This window comes from Cetorhinus maximus, chromosome 9, assembly GCF_964194155.1.
Source record: "Cetorhinus maximus chromosome 9, sCetMax3.hap1.1, whole genome shotgun sequence".
Lineage (NCBI taxonomy): Eukaryota > Metazoa > Chordata > Chondrichthyes > Lamniformes > Cetorhinidae > Cetorhinus > Cetorhinus maximus.
The window spans coordinates 22,356,004-22,372,209 of record NC_135887.1 but is presented as its reverse complement, the minus strand read 5'-3'; the positions used below and the strand labels follow the sequence as shown (position 1 = coordinate 22,372,209).

General features: G+C 43.1%; 1 protein-coding gene and 1 long non-coding RNA gene across 7 annotated transcripts in view; one reads left to right on the top strand and one right to left on the bottom strand.

The window, feature by feature from the left end:
* The window catches only part of bcas3 (BCAS3 microtubule associated cell migration factor), a 1,018,944-nt gene that overhangs the window by 676,423 nt on the left and 326,315 nt on the right, over positions 1-16,206 (top strand). The gene's annotated exons all lie outside the window — the stretch shown is intronic.
* The window catches only part of LOC144684485 (uncharacterized), an 81,010-nt gene that overhangs the window by 2,732 nt on the left and 62,072 nt on the right, over positions 1-16,206 (bottom strand). The window contains exon 3 of the long non-coding RNA XR_013577510.1: positions 12,201-12,232. This is a non-coding gene — a long non-coding RNA (uncharacterized LOC144684485). The remainder of the gene's footprint in view (positions 1-12,200; positions 12,233-16,206) is intronic.

Below are 16,206 nucleotides of genomic sequence, written 5' to 3'. Positions count from 1 at the left end.
GATGCTATTTGGCTGAAATACATCCTCAAAACTACAGACCATTCCAGCTGATGGATTAATTTAGAAGGCCGGTGGAAAGGAGATGTATATCAAAAGTGGGCTTCAACTTAGCACTGTGTCCAAGCACTTAACAAAATGCCCTTCTAACAGTATGCACCCATGAGCATCCTACTGCAATCATTGTCTCATCCTGTTGTCACTTCAGTTTATATCAAACTGTATGCATATTAAAAAATTAGAATGCTTTCTAGCACTGAGAGCATTCTGTATAAGTAGGGACACAGACGCTTAATCAACAATTATCATAGGTTCAAAATACCAAGACAGGTTAAGCTTCCAGCACTTAACCAAATCAACTCAGTAGTTTGAGTCCTAATAGTTAATACATTCATCCAGCCAGAACCTAAAGAAGCCAGACTACCTACGGGCGGCAAGGACCATCAACCCCAAAAATTATTTGAGGAATGTTTCATTTTACATGAATTGAATTATGTTTTAAGACACACTAACTGAGGGTTAAAGGAATGAGCTGATCTGTGCAAGAAGACCAGTATCTTCATATCTAGGACCTGGGGTCAGGTATATTCCAAGTTAATGGAATAAACACTCCTCTTCACTAAAGCTATGAGGATACTGAGTGAAATAAATGTAGAAACTCTCATCCATTTCCAAGCAGATCTAATTCCAGTATGCCCAACTGTTTGTAACTCTGCATTAAACGAGCAGTTTAATTCAGAGAAACTTGGTCTCTTTGGCATTGGGGAAATGGTAAAATGGCCCTATCTGAATCTGTATAGTTAAGTGAATTGACAAGGCAAAATTATTAAAGGCCACAGAGCAATTAGTATATTAAATAAGTCAGTTTTCACCTTTAATACTGCTTACATATAACTCCAACAATATGCTGGTCTCAGGGGAATAAAAGGTTCAATCTGACAGGTCAACTGAAAGAAGCAAGATGGGAATGTTAAAATTTGGTGAGAATAGGTTTAATTGGCCAACTATCCATTGCGGGAACTAAATGCTGAGATCAAAGGTAGTTACAGACATCATTCATTGGATTCATAATCAACAGGATGTAAGGCTTGGAAATCTCAGCAGAAATGGTAGGAAGCTTCAGAGTAGATGGGGCAGAGCATGAAACAGGCATCTTAAATGGACTCAGCACTTTCCTTCACATTAACGTATCACATTGTTTGTGATGAGTTCTAAATGTAGTGACAAATTCGTTGCCTCATTTATTGTGAGTCATAGCTTTGTGTGCTTTGCAGAAATTTAGAGTACGTAGTCTATGCAACACCAGATTTGGGACAATATTGTATCCTCTGGCATTGTTCCCATCGATAGCATATAATTCATCCCAAGCACTTTTTGGGCAAAACAAAAATGTTAAGTTTCATTAAAATAAATAAAGATATAAACTTCTTATAACTGATGGAGAAGCATTTTGCTTGATTACAAAACAATTTGCTAGTTTTTTTTATTAGAGAGTGCTGTTTATTCAACCCATGTGGAAAAAACTGCAGTTTCAAAACCACTCCAGGACAACAGCACGTAATCGACTGACATTTTCATAGAGTAAGGAAGTGTTGCACTATCAGAATTACTGCCCTTTAAATGAGATGTTGAAACTATACATTGTCTACCTGTTCCAGTTGGTTCTGGTGAACTTTAAAATCCCACAAGTGTCTTCATAGAGAAGCAAGTCTCCAGGTGCCCTGGACAGTATTCCTTCATCGAACAGTATCACCAAAAAAAGATTATGTGGTCATTAATCATATTGCTGTTTGTGGGATCTTGCTGCGTAGGAAGTGGCTGCTGTGTTTGCCAAGGTAACAACAGTAACTACTTTAGAGTCATTGTAAGTAATGCATTCTGAGATGTGATAAGCTAAAAACTGTAGCTTTTACTTAAAGCAAAGCCCTTTACATCAAACTCCTCTACTACTGTTTGGGGAATATTTCACATTTGTCCTGATATTTTATCACAGTAACTGCTGCTGGTATAATTGCATGTGAATTAACAGATTGTTGGAGGTGAATTGCAAACCCTATAACCAATTCCAAACTGTGCTTCCCACAGGAGCACAAACACAATCAGTGGCACCATAGCCTTTTATAATTCACCCACTGACTTATTTTGTGTAACACAAGATACCATCTTACCTCACTCTCCATTTGTGAGGAATCACTGTCTAATTTTAGATTGTGTGCAAACTTGAAATGTGAAAGAAATAGCAACTTATTGTAAGCTATAAGTTGATGATGGGGAGTAATGTTGATGTTCTAACATACAAAGCTGCCTCGTGCAATGTAATTTATGCCCAGGCCCACTTACATGGTAACATACACACCGAAGACTTTTAAAACCCAAGGTTGATATCACTTAGTAATAAAACAGGAGAGAAAACATTAGTCCCAAACATTATTGTAAATTAAACTGTGACTGGTGTATTGGGACAGGCTTGATGGACCAGCTGGTCTTTTCCTGACCATCTATACTGCACGTTTGTAGAGAACAGACAGACATAGGTACTGATAAAGGACAAGTCCAGGCAAAGATGTACTTCTTCATGCAAAGAGTTTAAAGTACCTGGAATGATCTCTGAGGAGAGTAGTGGGAGCAAAAACTCTGGAATAACTCAAGAGAGATAGATTTTGTGATGGAGGATGGGCTAAATGGTCTCCCTTAACTTTGTGAATTATCTCTGCTTATTTTCTATTCTTTTCAATGATATTATTGTTATGCAATCTGGCTCCATTTCCTTCACTGAGTTTATCAAGGATACAAAATATTTTGCTTAGTGCCTGTATGCTAAGCCACTGATGGAGGCCAATCACAGAAAGGGAAGGAGAACATCAGTTGATCAGCTGCAAAGCTGTTTTGACAGAGCACCAGGTACATGCTGACACCCTTAGTTAGAGAAAGTTGCCTTACCACAAATGGTATCTAAAAAAAATGATAGTCAGGGATCTACTATATTGAATTATAATATGATTTTAAAAATACTTACTACCCATAGATCAGTTGGTAGAATTCTTGCCCCCAGTCAGAAAGTTGTGGGTCAAGTGCTACTCCAGAGACCTGAACACACAATGTGGGTTGACACTCAGTGCAGTACTGAGTGAGTGTTGCACTGTCAGAAGTACCATGTTTCAGATGAAATGTTAAAATGAGGCCCCACCTACACTCTCAGATAGGTATAAAAGATCCAATAACTATTATTCGAAAAAGAGCAGGGAAGTTCTTCTGGTATCCTGGCTAATAATCATCTCTCAACCAACAGCAGTAAGACAGATTATTTGATCCTTATTGCATTGCTGTTCATGGGATATTGCTGTGTGATCATTGACTACCATGTTTTCTACATTATGTAACTGGCTGTCCTGAGGTCATGATTGGCACTTTATAAATGCAAGTTCCTCTTAAAATGCACCCCAAACAATTGACTTTAAATCTTAATCTGTGTTGGAGTTGTTGCATATCCCATATGGAACAAAAGAAGCTTAATTTCAGACTGCCTCAGTTGATTAAGCAGGAGTCGGAGCGGACTGAAAATCATGAGAAAACCACAAAATCTGTGATGCTTGTGACAATCATACAGCTTTACTTATCAATTTAAGACCCTTTCCCATTAAAACTTATCAACAAGAGTAATATATCTTCGAAACCTTCAGACAAATCACCCAGTGCCAATCTAATTCCTGATGACAAAAGCAAAATACTGCAGAAGCTGGAAATCTGAAATGAAAACAGAAAATGCTGGAAATACTGAGCAGGTTTGGCAGCATCAATGGAGCGCAGCAGAGTTAATGCTTCAAGTTGTAATGACCCTTCATCAGAACTCAACAATCCTCCAACAATCTGTTAATTCACATGTTATTATACCTTGAGCAGTTATGAGTAGTACAGTGATAAAAGACCAGAGTTCTGATGAGAAAGACAGACCCCTGACTGGTCCATACAGAAGAGAAATGGAGCAGTGCAGTTAAGTGGTTTTCCTGCAGCATTGGCAAGTATATGCTATCACACTTGAACCAAGATCCTCCTGGATAGATAAGGACAGTAGTAAATTATATAATGGCAGCATTCTAGGGTATGAGGCAAATGATGATATCAAACTCACCCTTCAGCTGGCCTGCTATCTTCATTATACCATCCACTATTTTGAGCAAGTACCTTGTTTTTCTGATCCTTTACTGCTGTCAGCCTTTGTTTTCCAGTATCCAAAATACTCAAAAAGCTTTCCACAGCCACTGACGTGCAAAGCAAGCCGATTGCTTGTTGATTGCTTACTCCTGTTACAATGCCTCTTGCAGATGTAACTGTGTCATTTGTGGCTATGTGTACTTAAAAGCTTTGATTTAGCTTTTAGGAATTGTTGAATTACAATGAAGCTGCCTCAGGAGTCATGGGCCTTTCCATCCCAGAATGTCACTAAGCTGTGAATGAGCACAGATTGGACAAACACCTGAAGTCAGCAGGTAGCAGAAACTCAACTCCAACAATAGCAATTTCCTCTGCCATTTCCGCCAACTCCAGCATGATGCCACCACCAAACACATCTTCCCTTCACCCCCCTGGCAGCATTCCGTAGGGATCGTTCCCTCTGGGACACCCTGGTCCACTCCTCCATCACCCCCTACTCCTCAACCCCCACCTATGGCACCTCCCCATGCCCACGCAGAAGATGCAACACCTGCCCCTTCACTTCCTCTCTCCTCACCGTCCAAGGGCCCAAACACTCCTTTCAAGTGAAGCAGCATTTCACTTGCATTTCCTTCAACTTAGTCTACTGCATTCGTTGCTCCCAATGCGGTCTCTTCTACATTGGAGAGACCAAACGTAAACTGGGCAACTGCTTTGCAGAACACCTGCGGTCTGTCCGCAAGAAAGACCCAAACCTCCTTGTCGCTTGCCATTTTAATACTCCACCCTGCTCTCTTGCCCACATGTCTGTCCTTGGCTTGCTGCATTGTTCCAGTGAAGCCCAACGCAAACTGGAGGAACAGCACCTCATCTTCCGACTAGGCACTTTACAGCCTTCCGGACTGAATATTGAATTCAACAACTTTAGATCTTGAACTCCCTCATCCATCCCCACCCCCTTTCCGTTTCTTCCCCCTCCATTTTGTTTTTTCCAATAATTTATATAGATTTTTCTTTTCCCACCTATTTCCATTATTTTTAAATCTATACCTGTAATGCCCTGTCAGTCTTTCCACCCCACCTCCATTAGAGCTGTACCTTGAGTGTCCTGCCATCCATTCTTAATTAGCACATTCTCTTAGATAATATCACCACCTTTAACACCTCTTTGTTCCTTTGTCTGTAACATCTTTTGATTATCTGCTCCTATCACTGCTTGCTTGTCCCTACAAACCCCCCCCCCCCCCCCCCCCCCACCCCCAAACTTCTCCCCCCCCCACCACCACCACCACCTTAATCCAGCTTATATTTCACCCCTCTCCTGATATTGCTCAGTTCTGTTGAAGGGTCATGAGGACTCGGAACGTCAACTCTTTTCTTCTCCGCCGATGCTGCCAGACCTGCTGAGCATCACAGGAGTGTTATAATACATTGAAGTGCATTCTATTTAAAACTATATACATGGGTCTGTGCTGATGAAAGGGTTAAAACATGAACAGTTAAAAAGGAGGTTCATTGATCAGCAGCTTTCTTAAAATCAGTCTGTTAGAAAGAATTCTGACTAGCTTTAATATTTTTTCTCAACTCGGGGTAAACATTCCTACTTTTATTTCCCAAGCCACTGTTTCAGAAGAGATAGGTGGCCATCCTCCTGTCAATGTCCTTGGACCCAAAGTTGAAGGAATGACTTTCTCCACTAGTTGTGTCCTGAGTATAAATTGGAGGTTTTCAAACTCAGAGATCATATGACAACCCCAAAACCAACAGATTAATTCAAACAAAAGCAAAATACTGCAGATGCTGGAAATCTAAAATAAAAACAGAAAAATGCTGGAAATACTCAGCAGGTCAAGGACCAGAATGTCAGCACTGTTTCTGTCTCCACAGATGCTGCCAGACTTGCCGAGTATTTCCAAAAGATGAATTGCTGAGATTTCAGATTTCTGTATTGCTTGACTTTCTGGCAAAATATATCTACTAAAGGGGAATGGAATCTGGAACTCTCCCTCACTCCCTCCAAAAAGCTATTGAGGCTGGAGGGTCAATTGAGAATTTCAAAACTGAGATTTTTGTTAGGTATGAAGGAAGGAAAGGTATGAAAGAAGATATGAAGGAAAGGCAGGTAAATGGAGGAAAGATTCAGATCAGCTATAATCTAATTGAATGGTGAAGCAGGCTCGAGGGGCTGAATGACCTACTTCTGTCCCTATGTTCCCACTACAGTGGGCGGAATTTTCTGTTTTTGGCGATGGCGGGCGGCTTTTGCGATGCATATCCAGCTGCTTGGAATGGTGGGAAATTGCGCCTGATTCCACACTTGGAAGCTCATTAGTTATGTACAGGCGAGTATCTCACTGAATTACCTGGCAGGTTGGGAGCTGATTCGTCTGCCCCAGCGTCAGCTGGCAGGGTCGAAGGTCTGGGCACCATATTTAAGTGTCAGCCAAGCACATACATCTCTCTCTCTCTCCAGCCCACCTGTCTCCAGGCGACCCACAGAGATGTGGTTGAGCCAAAAGAAGGCGGCTGCAAGCCTCAAGAAGAAGGCAGCATCCTGCTTCAGCCACCAGGCCCCCGAGGGCTTGATCAGATGAGTGTGGGCACATAGGAATATCCTATATCCCATGGATGATTTTAGAAAGCATACCAACCTCACCTCTCTGGTTTCAGAGGCCATCGCAGGTGACATCAGTGCGGCTGGCAACCGCTTCCTTAACACCATCCAGTGCAGGGAGAGGATGAATGGACTCATCCGCTCTGCCAGGGTAAGTCATCCTTCAATGCCCTTCAATATCAAACTCTCATCAGGGCATCATGTACTCAAAGGGCTACTCTCTTTAGGGATCTCACACAACCATTAGCACATGCAGGGATCTCACACCACCACCAGAGGATGTCCACCAAGGTCATTGCAGACATCAGGACGTCGCAGTCAGCAGGCTGCCCCCACCTCTGCTGTGGATGCCGGGGCTGCGTCCAGGCATAGTATTAGGGTTAGGAAAAGTAAGTAATATTGAATTCACTTTTGGGTCACGGGTGTGCCACCACTGCAAAAATGTTGCAATTTTGTAAATACATTTGATGTTTATGTGAATGGCTTGGTCAACTGAAGGTGTTGTGATTATGTACATTTGAATCCTCTCATTTTGAGGTTTAGCCATTCTCCCACTCACTGATAGTGTCCCTCTCTGAGATTCACAGCCATGTGATGTCAACCTCACTGAAGATAGTTTCTGTACCCTGGTGTGATGTCAGGGAAATGTGTTAAAATCTTTATTGGAAGTGTGTGATTTATGAGCATGAAACCCTTCTTCCTCACAAAAGACCATTTTGTGAGGGCAGCAAATCAGCCTTGATTGATTAGTGGCAGTTGTGTCTTCTCAGTGGTAGTTCCAGAGGAGATCCCCAACCATGTCCTCATCTCACTGTCCACTGTAATTTCTTATTTATGTGGGAATGACTGCTTCAAGTAAGTTTTCACATTGCCCTCGTTGTGAGTGAACTCTCAATTCTCAGAGCGAGCGCATACAGAGGGCATAGCTGACCTTTGTAGAGATCATGGCCTGGTGAAGCATGAGGCCAGAAGGTGCAAGTGTCAATGCTGGATTTGTTCTTGATTCAAATGGTTGGAATCCCCTTGAGATGGAAGGGAGTGGTATTCAGGACCAGGAGAAATGTGGCCATCTCCCTTTGCCTTCACTTTACTCCTCCTGGAACCTGGCAGTGATTAAAGTGTCTTGGGCACATCTCCCATGTCTCCCTTCCTTTATGGCGTCATGGCCTTCAAACTGATCCTCATCACCGTCTTGAGGTTCCTGGGCCTCCTGATCTTCATTCTCCGAAGAGCTCCCATCCTCCTCCATTTAGCCCTCTGGCAAGGGATCACCTCTTTGCAGTGCCAGGTTGTGAAGGACGCAACACACAACGATGATGCGTGAAGCCTTAATGGGAGTGTATTGTAGTGTGCCATCTGAGCGGTTCTAACATCTGAAGCGCATCTTCAGGATCCCAATGGTCTGCATGATTAGGGAACATGAGAAGCTGTGAGCAGTATTATACCCTTCCTTGGAACGAGTCTGAGGATGACGCACTGGTGTCATCAGCCAGCATTCCAGTTGATAACCTCTTATCCCCAAGCAGCCATCCCTGCAGACATTCAGGCTCTTCGGAAATCTGAGACACCTGAGAGTGACTCAGGATGTTTGAGTCATTGGCAACTCCCAGGGTACCTGGCACAAATGTGCATAATATGCTTCCAATTATCACACACAAGTTGAACATTGATGGAATGATAGCCCTTGTGGTTTATAAACATTATGAGCTGCTGCCATGGAACCCTTAAAGCCACATGAGAAGTCTGAGATAGTTGGGAAGTCAGTGAATTTCGCAGCCTGGCTATCTTCGTGCAGAGCAAACTTCACATAGTGATGTGCCTTGCTGTGTAAAGGGCACCTGTGACCTCCTTTATGCATCTACGTGTTGCAGACTGTGAGATGCTGCACAGATCCCATGTGGACCCCTGGAACGACCCACAGGCAAAAAAAATTGAGCACGGCAGTCACCCTTAAGGCCACTGGCAGAGGATAGCCTCAAACTCCACAGGATATCAACTCTTCATGAAGAATGTGGCACATGTGATCTACCAGAGCTCAGGACAAGCACAGACATGTGCAGCATTGTCTCTCTCTCATTTAGAAAAGGAAGAGTCTTCTTTAATTTACCCAGATCTGGAGAGTTGCCCCCATTGTCTGGATCTCTCCTCCTGATCCTCTTGTTCTTGCTGTTGCTCCCCTTGACCCTGGACCTCAGGCTGGACCTCCTCTTAGAGCTGCGCTCAGCACCGTCTCTTCCTTCTTCACCTCCTCCATTGCATTAGGACCCTCAAAAAGGCAGCATTGAGCCCTAGATCCATTTTTGCTTTCACCTTCTCTCTGAAATGAAACATTAAAGACATTAATGATTCACAGGTCAAGATAGTGAAGCTCACAATTTGTTAACTATAGCAACTGTAATGGTCTATAGTGGTTTCTGCCCTACTTGCATTGTCGCTGATGCAGCCTCGCCTCTGAGACGCCAGCACACAGGTGACCAAGATGCCATCCCAGAAACATAACATCTGAATCCCTCAGTGGTATGAGAAGGTTTCAATGACATGCCCTGCTTAACCTACCTCAGTGCTCCAATCTCAGATCTGGCATACTAATTAACAATAAGTTGATGATGATTAATGACTGGATGCTCTTTGGCCTGTTATGAACGCCAATTCTGGAGGACACGTGACTGGCCTCCATTAATGGAATGCCGTATATGCTGCACTTGTGCCTCCTTAACAATTGCATGCATTCCCAAATTTTACATTCCTATGTGTCAATGTTGAGATGCAGCAAATGTGATGTTAAGCCATTGACTTCTGAGCATCCCTGTTACAGTGCTGATAAAGGCATTGGTTTCCAATGGCTTTCTTCGCCAGTTTAGTCTTGCAGCACCAACAAGTTAGAGGGCGCCCGCTGAAAGGGCACCTTACTCCAGCAGTGCACTCCTCCCACACAGCCTCAAACCCCTCCTGTTCCGAATTGCTTCTACTTTTGATTTATAACTGTGCCATAACTCTGATAGAGCAAGATGGTGGCTTTGCATTACTATTTCGAAATGAACTTCGACGCTCCCTCTCTCATTATCCATGTCCTAGAAATCTACCTGGAACCTCAAAATGTGAAGATGGAGCTCCCTCTGTAATTCTCCAGCCCCCCCGAATAATACGGGATCCCATAGTTGTTGTGATGGGCATTCCTATCCTCCCCCTGAGCCCATCACAACTGACGTGCCCATGCCCAATGTGGAACTCTACCGTCCCCATCTAAAGGCTGTGTGCACGAGGTGAATCGTGCCAGGAAAGCTTCACATACCACCCCCCTCTATTATGTGCTCCCCAAAAGCAGGCTACTGATGCCTCTCATTACCATCACCATCCCATCTGCAGCCCAGTACAGAGACAGACAAGCCCATGGACAGTGACTGTGAGATAGCCCTACACACCACACTGTGCATTATACCAATTAAGCACACAGTCCTTGCTCCTCCCTGGAGCTGGAGGGCACCGTGCTCCTAATGAAGATTCCAGCAGCATGCCCGCAGCACCCTATAACTGTCTCCAATCTCTGACTTTTGACAATGAGGTCTACGGAGCCCCAGGAGTGTATCTACTCTCAAAATCCTTTCCACCAAGCCCCAGGAGTGTCTCTACTCTCTAACTCCTGACTGCAAGATCCATACCAAGGACTTTGACGTTCACAAGGTTCCCTATTGCCCTTAGGACTGAACACCACACTGTCTCCCTTCTCAACCGACCCCCCATCTTGTGAGTCTCCGTGTGGCCCATCCCTCTAGTGCCACATTAACAACCCCCCCCTTCCCTATTCAAGAGTCTGCGTGCATCTCCTCCACCCCCATTCATACATGTGGTATCCCTCTCACCCCCTTGTTTGACAGCATTTCAGTTACTCTTGTCAGATTCCAGTTTCCCACCCCTTGGTCTACCCTCTGCCTCCCTCCTCCTCCACCTCCTTGCAAAACCTTCCTGCCCCTCTGCCTTCCATCATGCCCCCATCCACCTCCACCCCCTTGCAAAGCCTTCCTTCCCCATTGCCCATGTGTATTCCCCCTTCCCCTCAACTCCTTGCAAAGCCTTCTTTTCACATTGCTCCCCAATGTGTTCCCCCTTCCCCACCCACCCCCGTCAAAATGTTGTTTTCTGAATGCTCAGCCCTGTATGTGTACTGCTGCACAGTGATGTCCTTCTAGACAACAGTGGCACCCACCAGGATTAGACCACCCCTACGCTGCCTTGCTGGTCGCAGTATATTCTCTGAGTGTTGAGCTCTGCCTGAGTAGCACTGCACAGCAGTGTCCTTGTGACTATGGGAGCAACCACCGGGAGCAGACCAATCCTATAGCCGCAGCATTGTGACGTTCCACTGGCATTGCAACGAGACTGGCACAGCGCTGTGGAAGGTAGCCTATGTGTGTTGCACTCACCTTGAAGTCGCAAGCGAAGCCCGACCTGTGCATGCCACCCTTTTTCCAATGAGATTTGGACCGACATTATTTCTCACTAGCGTAATACAAGATTGGAAGGCGGCACGTGATTCTGGCAACGAGCTAGTTTAATGAGAGATTCATGAGATGGTAATGAATGCAAATGGTGTTCACACCACTACTCAGCGGGATACCCAACCCGCCATCGGGAAAATTGTGAATTATTTTTACACCAGCGGGTTTCTGATTTTTTGCCTCCCACTAAGTTCTCCACTCTCGCCTGCCACAAAACCTGATGCGGGCAGGATGGGTAAATTCCACCCAGTATACTAATAAAAATATTTTCTTCAAAAATAGCACTCTTTTCCTCTGGTTAGCTGACACTGTCTTTGAGAATTTAAGATGGGAGTTCCTGGGAATGTGAGCCATCACATTAAGTATACCTGTTCCTGCAGAGTGGGGAGCCAGTCCCAATAACATTCAGGTTTCCCGTTAAATAGCAAGAGCCCAACTGTACTGCAGAGACTGGCTTCCAAAAGAAATGTTTAAAAGGCGAGAGGGTATGTGGAAGTCACTCTTCCAATGGAGTGACAGTTGGGTTAATTGTGAAAGAGGCTTTCAAGCCAGGCCTTGCCTGGAGACAACTTTTCCTCTATATTTCTCCCTTTGCAGGAGCACTTGGCCGCTACCTAACTGATGGGCACAAGAGATATGACTATTTCAGGATCAAACCTTTGCTGATATGTTGCTGTTTTAATGTGCTGGACAATTACCTGGAATTAAAATTTCATTTTCATTTTTCATTAAATGACAAGTACTGAAGGACATTGGAAATGGCTGGAAGGAGTTACTGAGCCTAATAATGAGCAGGATCTGAATTAACATCAGTACAGATACAGTTAGTAACCCAGAGTACTTCAGAGAGTGTGTCAGTACAACTGTGTATATTAATTCAGCTGCCTGACACTGTCAGACTGGATAACTCGTGCAAACCTGATGAAGTCATTATCACTTACTCTTCAAACACCAGTGTTGAAAGAAGCATCAACTGGGAAAACACAAAAGGATGTTAAAAGTTAATGAGAATTCTTAATAAATGATTTTTGAAGTGGATTGAACCCTCACAGTGCAACTCTTTTTAAAGATGAGGAGAGAGGGTGTCCTAATTACGTGACCTCTTGATTCCAATCAAATCACATGTTTTGGAAACTTGTCAAAACATTTCACTATAATTAATTTGAGGAGCAACGACTGTTGATATGTAGATAAATGTAGCAACCACTTTTGCTCTGCATTTCCATTGTTATTACACCTTATTGTCAGCCTGTATTATACGCACAAATCTTGGAGTGGGGATTGAGTCTGCAATTTTCTGCCTATCTTACCTATTCAGCCAAGCTTACATTGACAATGATACATTTTTGACACAGTTCCTAACATCATATATACCAGTGAATCCACTGCACTTGGGAATGGAAAAGGGCTGACCTTCCTTGGCCTACAGACAGCACATGCTATTTTCTAATAGTTCTCTTATACTGCTAGTGAATTTGCTGGCTCTCCTTCTAGCCAATATCTAGCGCAGGGCAAAAGTATAAATGGAAGACAACAGGCGAGTCTTCCTGAAATGAGCACAATGACACAAAAGCACCTTTTAAATAGTATACCTGTTAGTTGGATTCAAGATTAATCTGCCATTAACCCTTTCTCAACAATGGCACGCCCACTGCAGCAATTTCTCAGCTCTTGAAAATAGAAGTATTCAAACATCTGAATGTAGAGGGGTTAAGCTGCCAGTATGCCTGAGCCCCAAAGGAATGTTTCATTTAAGATAGATGCCACTGTATTTCCTGTCACTTCAGCTTCATATTTTCATTCGTTATTCTCACATGCCTGATCTAACTTTTACAGCATCCATAGATTCACAGTCATACTCGCATTATCCTTGTTAGTGAGAGGCATTACGAGGATGTAGCTGGTAATTGGACCCAGCTGTGGTGTGTTACTACGCTGCGACTGTTCAGCCAGACAGTTATTTTTGCCCTACAGCAAGTGCAAAAACCCAAACGCCAATCTGGCGTTGAACATAAAGAGGATAAAATATCATATATTTAAATATATATAGTCATATGGTTATTTTTCCATGTTGACATGATTCTTGTTGCACTAAATCATTTTCAAAAATGAATAATAAAAAATAGCCCTTTTCTAACTTATCTTCTTTCCTGTGTTAGCGTAGATAAAGAGATCAAAATGCTTGCATTTGTATCATGTCTTATCATGCCATCCCAAAGTGTCTCACGCTGTGAATTATTTCTGAAGTGTAGTAACAATTATGCGCAAATGCAGCGGCCATTCTGTACCAGCATGATCCCACAGCCAGTAAGGTGAATCTGTTTTCTTGATTGTTTTGATTGAGGGAGGAGGTCGTGTCAAACATGACTAGAAATCCCTGCTCTTCCCCAAACATTGCCACGTGACAGCTTCTAACACCCTCCTGAAAAAGCAGAACGTAGAATTGTTCGAACATCTCATCTGAAGTACTGCCCCTTCTAGATTACACACAATTATCTAGCTTGAAACTCAAGGCCACAACATTCTGGACTGAGAGATGAGAATGCTACCACCTGAGTCAGGCTGACACTGGAGGGCTGGGGGTGAAGGGGTTGAGAGGTAGGGAGGTCAAAATAATTTGTTGCCTTAGCACAGATCTTCATGCAACAGGGGAGCATTTCGGACCCATATGATTTTTAATTTATTTTGATACACAAGAAGAGTGAGGGGAGAGTGGGGGATTTGTACCTGAATTCCCAATATGAATTACTGGCATGTGGCGCTTTACACTGTCGGCACTGAAGACAAACACATGTCCCTGATTTCTGATAATATAGGCAATTATCCCAATTGAAAGCAAAATAGCATCTTCCACAATCTCAGGATGTCCTAAAATACTTTACAGCTAATGAAATACTTTGGATGTGTAGTCATTTCTGTAATGTTGGAAACATGATAGCCAACTTGTGCACAAGATCCCACAAACAGCAATGTGATGATGACCGGATAATCTGTTTTAGTGTTGTTGGTTGAGGGATAAATATTGGCAAAGAAATCAGGGAGGACTCCACTGTTCTTCTTAGAAATTGTGTCATGGGATCTATTACATGCAGAGGGCAGGCAGGGCTTTGGTTCAAAGTCACAACTGAAAGATGGCACCTCCGTTAGTGCAGCACTCCCTCAGTCCTGGAATATCAGTCTATATTTTTTGTTCAAGTCTCCAGCATGAGACTTGAACCCATGACCTCCTGACTGAGAAGTGGGACAGTGCTATGGCTGACACTTAACCGGTTGAATCACCTTGCTCTATAATCTGTCAATGGGATTGTGCAAAAAATGACATGAGTTGGGCACTGTGTTTACCTATAGCCACATCTTCTCAGACCATCTGAAGTTGGTAATTTGCCATGTCTACTGCTCTGAAACCAGCACAGTCTGTGGATGCAGCATGGCGGCACACTATCTTGCTGCAGCGTCGAATGATCAAAGGAATGGCTTTCATCAAAGCCTGATACATAGGAAGCAAGGGCTGGAAGTTCTATAGACCCTTGGCAAAGGGCAAAGCATGTTTGCCATCTTCAGTTTTGGAATGTCATTGACCTTGTTTCAAATTGATGGTTATAGGATCATGTTAACTATATTTGGCAGGCACCACGCACTTGGTAAGCAAGGCTGAAGTAGCAGGTTAGTAGCCCAAGCTGGTACACACTTTTAATTTAATTCCTCCTGACTAACAGCCCATTTATGAAAAGTAATTGATCCCTCATTTTTCTTGTGATCACTAGCATCAATACTGAACTCAACAGATGTAGTACTCACAATTCCTGGGAACTCCCCCAAGCACACACTCAAAGTTGTGGCTGGATGTTAGAATGGGTTTGGGGTGGAGGTGGTTCTAAACTCTGTCTCCCCTACCCTACCTACCTCTGTATTTACAGATTAATTTAGTTAGCATAGAAAACAGTGAGTCTGGGTTCCATGCCAAATTTTCATTCTCGCAACCTTAATCATGACTTCCCCATATATTCATTTTTATTTTGTGTCCAACCTCAATATAATGGCTCAAACTGTAAAACAGATGCAAGTAGTTTGGACCAGGAATCGCTAAAAGCCTTTGTTAGAAGAATACAGATTTCTAGATTGGTGGAACAGGCTTTCGCCCAAAGCTCTACACACAGTGAGTTCCAGATCAGATCCACGAGCGGATTCAGACACTTTCTGAGTATTTAAAATGTCTAGAAGGATTCGAGAGAATAGATGCAGAGAAACTATTCCCTCCGATGCGGGAATCAAGAACAAGGGGATACAACTGTAAAATTAGAGGGTAATGCAGTGGTTATGTAATCCAGAAAATGTGAATTCAAATTCCAGCATGGCAGTTGGAAAGTTGAATTCAGTTTTATTAAAAAGGGACCCTAGACATAAAAGCTGCTGTCATTATAAATGGTTATGATTGTTATAAAAACCCAATTGGTTCACTGATGTCCTCCAGGGAAACTTTCTGCCCTTACCCACTTATGACCTATATGTGACTCCAGTCTCACTACAGCAATGTGATTGACTCTTAACTGCCCTCTGAAGTCGCTTGTCAAGCCACTCAGTTGTATTAAAGTGCTAGAAGATTGTAAAGTTAAAAAAGAAGGCCCACCACCATCTTCTCAGGTCAACAGGCACTGGGTAATAGATGCTGGTCTCACCAGTACCACATCCATCCCAGAATCTTTTTGAAATCGCATCAGTGATTTTGGAGGATTTAATACTTCTTGAAAAACTAGAATTCCCAAAAAGTAAAATTTCTTTACTGCATACTCTTTTCCCCATGACAGATAGAATGCTGCTAATATGTTATTTGATCCCCTCCTAAAGATTACAGTCACACTTGTATTTCACCGAGATTAATGAGTTTTAGCGTTTTTTAGAAGAATAAATTAATAATGAATTGTTTGATGCATTGTGTGTTCTGCTCCT